The 7,500-nt window shown below is 34.8% G+C and overlaps 1 protein-coding gene across 1 annotated transcript in view; it reads right to left on the minus strand.

Annotated features, from left to right (window-relative positions):
• LOC109072855 (lamin-A-like) overlaps positions 1 to 7,500 on the minus strand; it is a 24,337-nt gene that overhangs the window by 13,223 nt on the left and 3,614 nt on the right.

Raw genomic sequence — 7,500 nt, forward strand, 5'->3', positions numbered from 1 at the left:
GAAGCTAGGCAAATACGTAAGAGACATTTTATATGCCCATTATTTTAAAATGATTTATAATTTATGACTCAAAGCTCGTCAAACACACCCAAACATACACACACACACTGCAGAGTAGCATGGAGCAGCTCTTTGGGTGGTTAAAGACTTTTTTCATGATCATCAGAACTAATTCTACTTGGACCAATTTCGAAGCCTCAGCTTCCCTCCAAAAATCAGGATGTTTTCTTTTTGCCAATCACTCCTTTGAAGGATGAAAGGTTTAAATATGCAGTAACAAGACTGGACATCCTTCTCAATGCCTGAGAAAGCAATGGCTGAAACCAATAAAAAGCATCTTGAATCACTCATCACAGTTGTGTTATTTATTATTGTCATGATATCAAACAAGAGAAAATATTTTTTCCAGAATATCCATCTGTAATGATCCAGACTAAAGAAAGAAAATAAATCTAGTACAAAGATCCAGTTCTGGACGGAGAATCATTTCTCCTAAATTAATGTAATTATAAACAAAATTATATGCAGTGGGAGGAAAATGAGTTCTGCTAGTTATCATGACAATGGAAAGCCACATGTCCTGGCTACACTGGAACTGAGAGGCAAGTCACAAAACAAGATCGCTTCCAGCAACGAAGCTGTGTACAATGCAAGCACAAGCTCCACACAACATTTAACACATTTGGCAAACACTTTTATTCAAAGCAACTTATTGTGCATTTGCCAGTATGCGTGTTCCCTGGGAATCAAACCCATATCTATGTTCTATCTGCTTTTTATGATGTGCTGTTGCTTTGCCACTTTATTTTAATTTGGATGAAATAAAACATACTTTTAATTTATATTCATTATTCATGTTCAAAGAACCATTTAATACCAATGCATTTCTGGAAAAAAAAAAAATCTGCAAAATCTAAATTATTTATGCATTACAAACAGCTTTTTAAAAGAATAACTGCAAGTTTTATTACTGCAAGAGACACTATTAGGACTATTACATTTATTATGTCTTGATTTATATATTGCTGCAAAATTAGCGATAAATATTCCTGCACATTGCTTATTTCATTTCATAGCCATAGAAGTCATATAATGGCAACCGAAACAGTGCAAGTAAATACTTGTCTGGACCGTAACCTGAAAGGAAACGTATAGGGACTAGATCTCTTTAATTGAATATCCCTAATCTAAAACTTTTGTGTACCCCTGCTAGCAGTATCATATTCTAACTAAAAATATTATTTTCTTCTTTTTTTTCCCGTTTGTACCAGTATAACATTCACAAATATCACGTTTGAGAGTTTTTTGACATGCCAGATACATACTGTACATTCTTTAAAAAATATAAAAAAAATAATAAAAAAAAGCATCCCCACTGAATTCCCCTATTTACTGTAACATTAGACAGTTAGGACAGTTGATCTTCGGTGAGGTCATGAGGATAGCAGGAAAAAGCAGGAAAATGTCCTGAGGCAGTGATCACATCACAAAAAAAGAAAAGAACAGAGAGGGAAAGGGAGAGAATGAACCTATTCCGCTCAGAATAAAAGAGATCTTCACCGGAAAAAGAGAGATGCCTCTCTATTCAGATGCATATGTTGTGCTGAACATAGAGCTATTTAATCTGTCCTAAAAAGTTTGAACACACAGGTGCATATTGCAGATTTGTTAAATTAAAGTGAAGGAAGGATTAGAAGAGCATAATAGAAGAAAATCTCATTTTATTCCTTTTTAGGCAGGATAGCCCTGAACTAAACAATGAAACACTGTAATCAGGGCGTCTCCCTCTGTAAGATCAAGCCTTTTCTCATTGTCAACCGACACCTAAAGATTAACACTTAAACATACACTTATTAGGTGTAATGTTCATGGTAGACACAATAAAACTCATAATGGCATAACCACAGAGGGACTGTATGTTTTTGCAGGAAACTTATTAGCAGTATACTCTATGATAACTGTTCATTGCCATGTGTTTATTCTGATAATGGCAAAGCCAGAGGATGATGGGACAAAATTTCACATTGGCATCTGAAAATACTTAGCATGAACAGACCAACAAGATGCAACAACACTAGTAAATGAACCTTTGAAAAAAGGTTACAATAAATGACTAGTATATTCATGAACTATGGTAATTGCATGGTACTTCAAGGTACTTCACTGTATGTGTAGTACTTTTTATTTAGTTATAAAATAATATAAATGAATGAGTTATTATAATGATTTCTAAGTCTGATTGTACATAGGCAGCACAAACAACCATGTATGAGGGGTGCTTTTGGCAGGGTGGAGTGTCTTTGTTGGATATCCATAACCAGAAGAATAATATATGCACTGGTGAGGGTAAGTGGCACCATAAGCCAGTCAATAAAAACACACACAACGGTGAGGGAGGAGCTGAAAATGAATCACTGAAGTTTTTATTTACATCTGAAAGCTGCCAAATATCATTTCGTTAGCCCTTAAGCTATGAACATAGCTTTCAGACCACAAAGCCAGTGAGCGTTGAACTGATAAAACTATGTGTGACTGCAAATATTCTCAACAAGGGAACGGTTTTAAAAAAAAACTCAACATTTACTGTGTATGAAGGCCTGGGGCCTGAAGGTTTGATGTCTAAATAACAGAAATTTAAATGTAAGGGTTTTCTTTAACTATGACACTTTAATATCCTAGTGGCTGATTTGTAACTTAAACATATTAAAAATATATTTTTCAAGTATTCATATTTTGAAAGTGTGTTATATGAAAGTCACATTTTATTATGCCTTCATTATTTTTGCTAATTTTTAGATGCTTTTATGTTTACATTCTATTGTTTCACTCTTGACCCTGAGCAAGACCCAAATATAAATGGAAAGGATGTCCCTCACTAAACCAAAACCTTAAAACTAAAAGTGATAGTAAAATTAAAAAAAGACAAACAAAGAGAAAGAGAAAGAGAACATGGGTAGATGACTGGTTAATTTTTTGCAATGATAAAACTGATAAAAGGCTCTTTTATGCTCGATCAATGCTTTAATCTTTTTAAGGGCACAATTTCTCTTCCCCAAAAGCTGGAATAATGGAATGACTAAGACTAAGATGACTAATTCTTCACAAATATGTCCTGGTTAAGGCCCACACGTGGGCCTGAAAAATCATTGTATGAATGGGGACTCTGAAAATTCCTGAAAATGCAAGCAGAGACAGAATATGTGCAACTAAAAAGTGGATTAGAGTTAGTATTTTGAGTCCTTTAGACAAATACAGATTCAAAAAGTCCCCCGCTTTCTAGACCGTCACCAAGTACGGTTTCATCGTATTGCCTAAGCAAACACAGAGAGGATTTGCAGCATTTTAAATGAAAGGTAAGTGTTGACATACTGCTCTTTCAGTATGAACTGAAAGATGCATTTCATCTGCTCTATTTCCAGCTGTAGTTTTTCCACATATCAGTCACACACACCAACACTGCACCAATCAGTTCAGAGTTCAGACAGTGACACGCACAGGATATGGTCTTATCTATCTGATAATGACCAAAGAAGCAAATGGTGCAACCGCAACAGCAGCCAGAAGCACATGTGCACCAACAGCATGTGCGCACAAACAGAGTTTTGTTTCTGCTCCGACATGACTCCCCATTCAACAACCTGTCTGACCCTCAAGCTTCCTAAACAATAACTGAAGTCAAAATATATGAGGGACTATTTTCAAACATGCAACTTTGCACAGCTCTGGAGGGAATGTCATGAAGAATCCTTTGCTAAATAAAAAGCACATTTTTAAATTTTGTGAATTTAATTCTTTTATTTTCTTAGCGATGCTTAGCTTTTTGTTTCATTTCAAGAAATTATATATGAAAAGTATATTAATCCAATTAATTAATTTAAAAAATCATATTAATTTTATTATTAATAAATATTAATATACATATGTTTTTATATATATATCTCATTCTTATTTTACCTGGAACCTTTAAAGTCACTTCAGTAAGAAAACATCTGCTAAGCACAAAAGTGTAAAGCAAATGTATCAAACTCACTGGAATAAAATAAGGCTACTGTTCCAACATGAACATAGGGCTTTCTTTCTGAGGTGAGGAGTTAAAGTCAGAGCTAACAGTGCTTTCCGCACAGTTACTTAAAGCTCATGAGTCACCACTCAGTCCAGTCAGAACCTCTCACACACACTGGCAAGGCTGCATGGTTGCTGTGGAAACCAAACACTTCCAAACAGCTTAGTTCCAGTGAATGTACGAGTCAGTCTGCATTAAGCGAGTGATGGACGCTTACAGGAACTCATGAGTGCTACTGTAACCCTGAGACACAAATAAGACTATCTTCTTTTGCTGACTTCCCCATGTGTATAACCACAAAGCTTATGAAATGAATATGACCACAAACCTTATAAAATGAATGAGAATGACTCATAATGGCTTTCACTAAACTTTCAACTTGTCTGGCATCATTCAGTGAAGGCTTCAGCCTTGATATCTATTTGACTTTGAACCCCACCCTTTTGGGATCAACACACCTCTTGCCTAAACCAACGCACTGACTCAGTCTACTACCATAGAGACAGCCAGATAAACAATAGATTATAATAACAATCACTGTGACCCAATGACAACTACATCACAATGCTTCTTAATAAACTATAAGCATCTACATAAACTTTTTCAGTGGTGTTGAATAGTTTGAAATGGTTCCTCTGTGGAGTTTGGATGTCGTTAAAGTACTCTGATATGACAGAGTTCAAGTGCAAAGGACAAAAGCATGATAATAAAGATACTCGATTTTATAGTTTTATTGAGAGGATCTTTTCTCTTAGATAATGTGATGTTTGAGAATAAATACCGCAATTTAAAAAAAATTAAAATTTACAAAATTTTACATTTAATATTGAAGATTGACAATATCATTTATCAACCAATATTCAACATTTTTAGATTACTTTTGCTGTCATCTACCGATTACTTGAATTTAATCTTCAAAAACACTAATAATTTAATAACACTTTATATGTTTTTTTCTTGACTTGTTCACATAGTATAACATTTTAATATCAATCTCATCAAGCATCGCTAATTCACATCATTATTCTGTAAATATGTGACATTCTACTGGAGGGAAGTTTCCAAAGAAACACTTTGGATCAAATTAATCATTAATCCACACAGTGCAGTGCAGTGCAAAAATAAAAATAAAAATAAATTATTGGCTAAGCCTACACAAAGCAAAGATGTTATCTATTTATTTTAATAACTGTAAAAATCTTACACAATCAACAGCATTTCCGCAGAAGACAAAGGAACTATCAAATGTAATGTGTATTCAAACCAGAAACAGACACACTAAACCTGTTGTAAAAGGTGTGGTGACCAATCCAACAGCCATCTCCCAAGAAGATGCAACACGCCCACATTCACACCTCACATACCTGAGCTGCAGCAGACCTGTACTAGACCGAGCCAGAGGCGGTGTGTGTGGGTATGTACACTACTGGTTCGAAATCTGGGGTCAGTGAGATTTCAGTTTTGAATACTTTTGATGAAAATTGAGTAAAAAACTGTTTAAACTGATGAAAAGTGACAGTACATACATTTATAATGTTAATTTTTTTTTTTTATAAACGCTGTTCTTTTAATCTTTTTTATTCATCAAAGACACCTGAAAAAAATGTATCATGGTTTCCACAAAAACATTAAGCAACAAAAGCTGTTTAAAATATTTCATCAAAAATAATATTAACATAATAAAATGTTAATTGCTTTGATAATAATATTAACATAATAAATGTTAATATGAGCACCAAATTAGCATATTAGAATGATTTCTGAAGAACCGTGTGACGCTTTAGACTGAAAATTCAGCCTTGCAATCACAGGAATAAATTACATTTTAAAATGTATTAAAACATTGATCTATAATAGAGAAAACAGTTATTTTAAATTGTTTAAATTTAAATTAAAATAATTAAGGTCTTAAATGTTTCATAGTATTACTGTATTATTGTTAAATTAAACTCAGCTTTGGTGAGTACAAAGAGACTCGCCGATCCCAAACCACAAAGATTAAAATCGCTGTCATAATACTGTACAATGTAGATTTATTTTCTGTTTTAATTGATTATTATAATTTAATTAAATTTTAATTGAATTTAAAAATGCTTTCAACAGACTAAAGCACTGAGCTGTCAGACTTAGTGGCAGGAGCAATAAGCAGATGTAAACTGTAGAAAACGGCCGTCATGTTTCAGGTAAATTTAGCTGAAGACTAGGCTGAGAGCCCAGGGGTCGGCACCGTTCTGCATTTTAGAGTTAAACTTATCTCTTGGATGTGTGAAAGGAATTACAGGCAAGCCCTCATATTAACCAGTGTTTGCAGCTCTTCTGTGTCACTGATTTATGTTCTGCAAGCTGCACCATTTAGAAACTAAACCTGGTGGAATTTTTGTAGGTTCCTGGGTGGAATGAGTCATGGTAATTTCTACTGCTGACTCCAGACTTGGATTTACTTACTGCAAAAGCATTGGTTTACAGTTTTAAAGGGCTTATTCATCCAAAAATTAACAAAATCAATGGAGCTTTTAAACTTTAAAAAGCGCAGTTTAAAGGGTTAGTTCACCCAAAAATGAAAATTAGCCCATGAATTACTCACCCTCAAGTCATCCTAGGTGTATATGACATTCTTCTTTCAGACGAATCCATTCGGAGTTATATTAAAAATTGTCTCTGATCTTTCAAGCTGTTTAATGGCACTCAGTGCGTGTTGCATGCATCAGTCCAAAAAAAAAGCGCCCATCCATTAAAAAAAAAAAAAAAAATGTCTCACATGGCTCCGGGGGGTGAACAAAGTCCTCCTGTAGTGAATCGATGTGGTTTTGTAAGAAAAATATCCATGATCAAAACGTAATAATCACTTTAATGTAGCTTGCGCTCACTGTTGTACACGGAAGCAGCTCCAGGCAGATGACGTATGAGGTCGGCTTTGCGCATGCGCCGCTCAGAAGTGACAAAAGCGGAAGCGCAGTGTAGTGATCAAAACAAAACAACGGTCACTAATTAGAAGTATAAAACGAGGATTTGTAAAGAAGAATGTCGCAGATTTTCGATATAAGCCAAGAGGAGACTAATTTTCCTTTGCTAAAGTAAAGAAACTTTGCTTCCTTTGCTCCTGTTAACAAATGTTGGTTTTCACGAGATTCACCAGCGCATGCGCAAAGCCTCCCGGAGCTGCTTCCGTGTACAACTGTTGACGCAAGCTACATTAAAGTGATTATTACATTTTGAATATGGATATTTTTCTTACAAAAATGCATCGATTCGCTACAGGAGGACTTTGTTCACCCCCCGGAGCTGTGTGAGACGCTTTTTTTTTATGGATGGGCACTTTTTATTTAACTTCTTTTGGAATGTAGCATGCAACGTGCTTAGTGCCATTAAACAGCTTGGAAGATCAAAAACAATTTTTAATATAACTCCGACTGGATTCGTCTGAAAGAAGAAAGTCA

The sequence above is a fragment of the Cyprinus carpio genome, chromosome A16 (genome assembly GCF_018340385.1).
Source record: "Cyprinus carpio isolate SPL01 chromosome A16, ASM1834038v1, whole genome shotgun sequence".
Taxonomy (NCBI): Eukaryota; Metazoa; Chordata; class Actinopteri; order Cypriniformes; family Cyprinidae; genus Cyprinus; species Cyprinus carpio.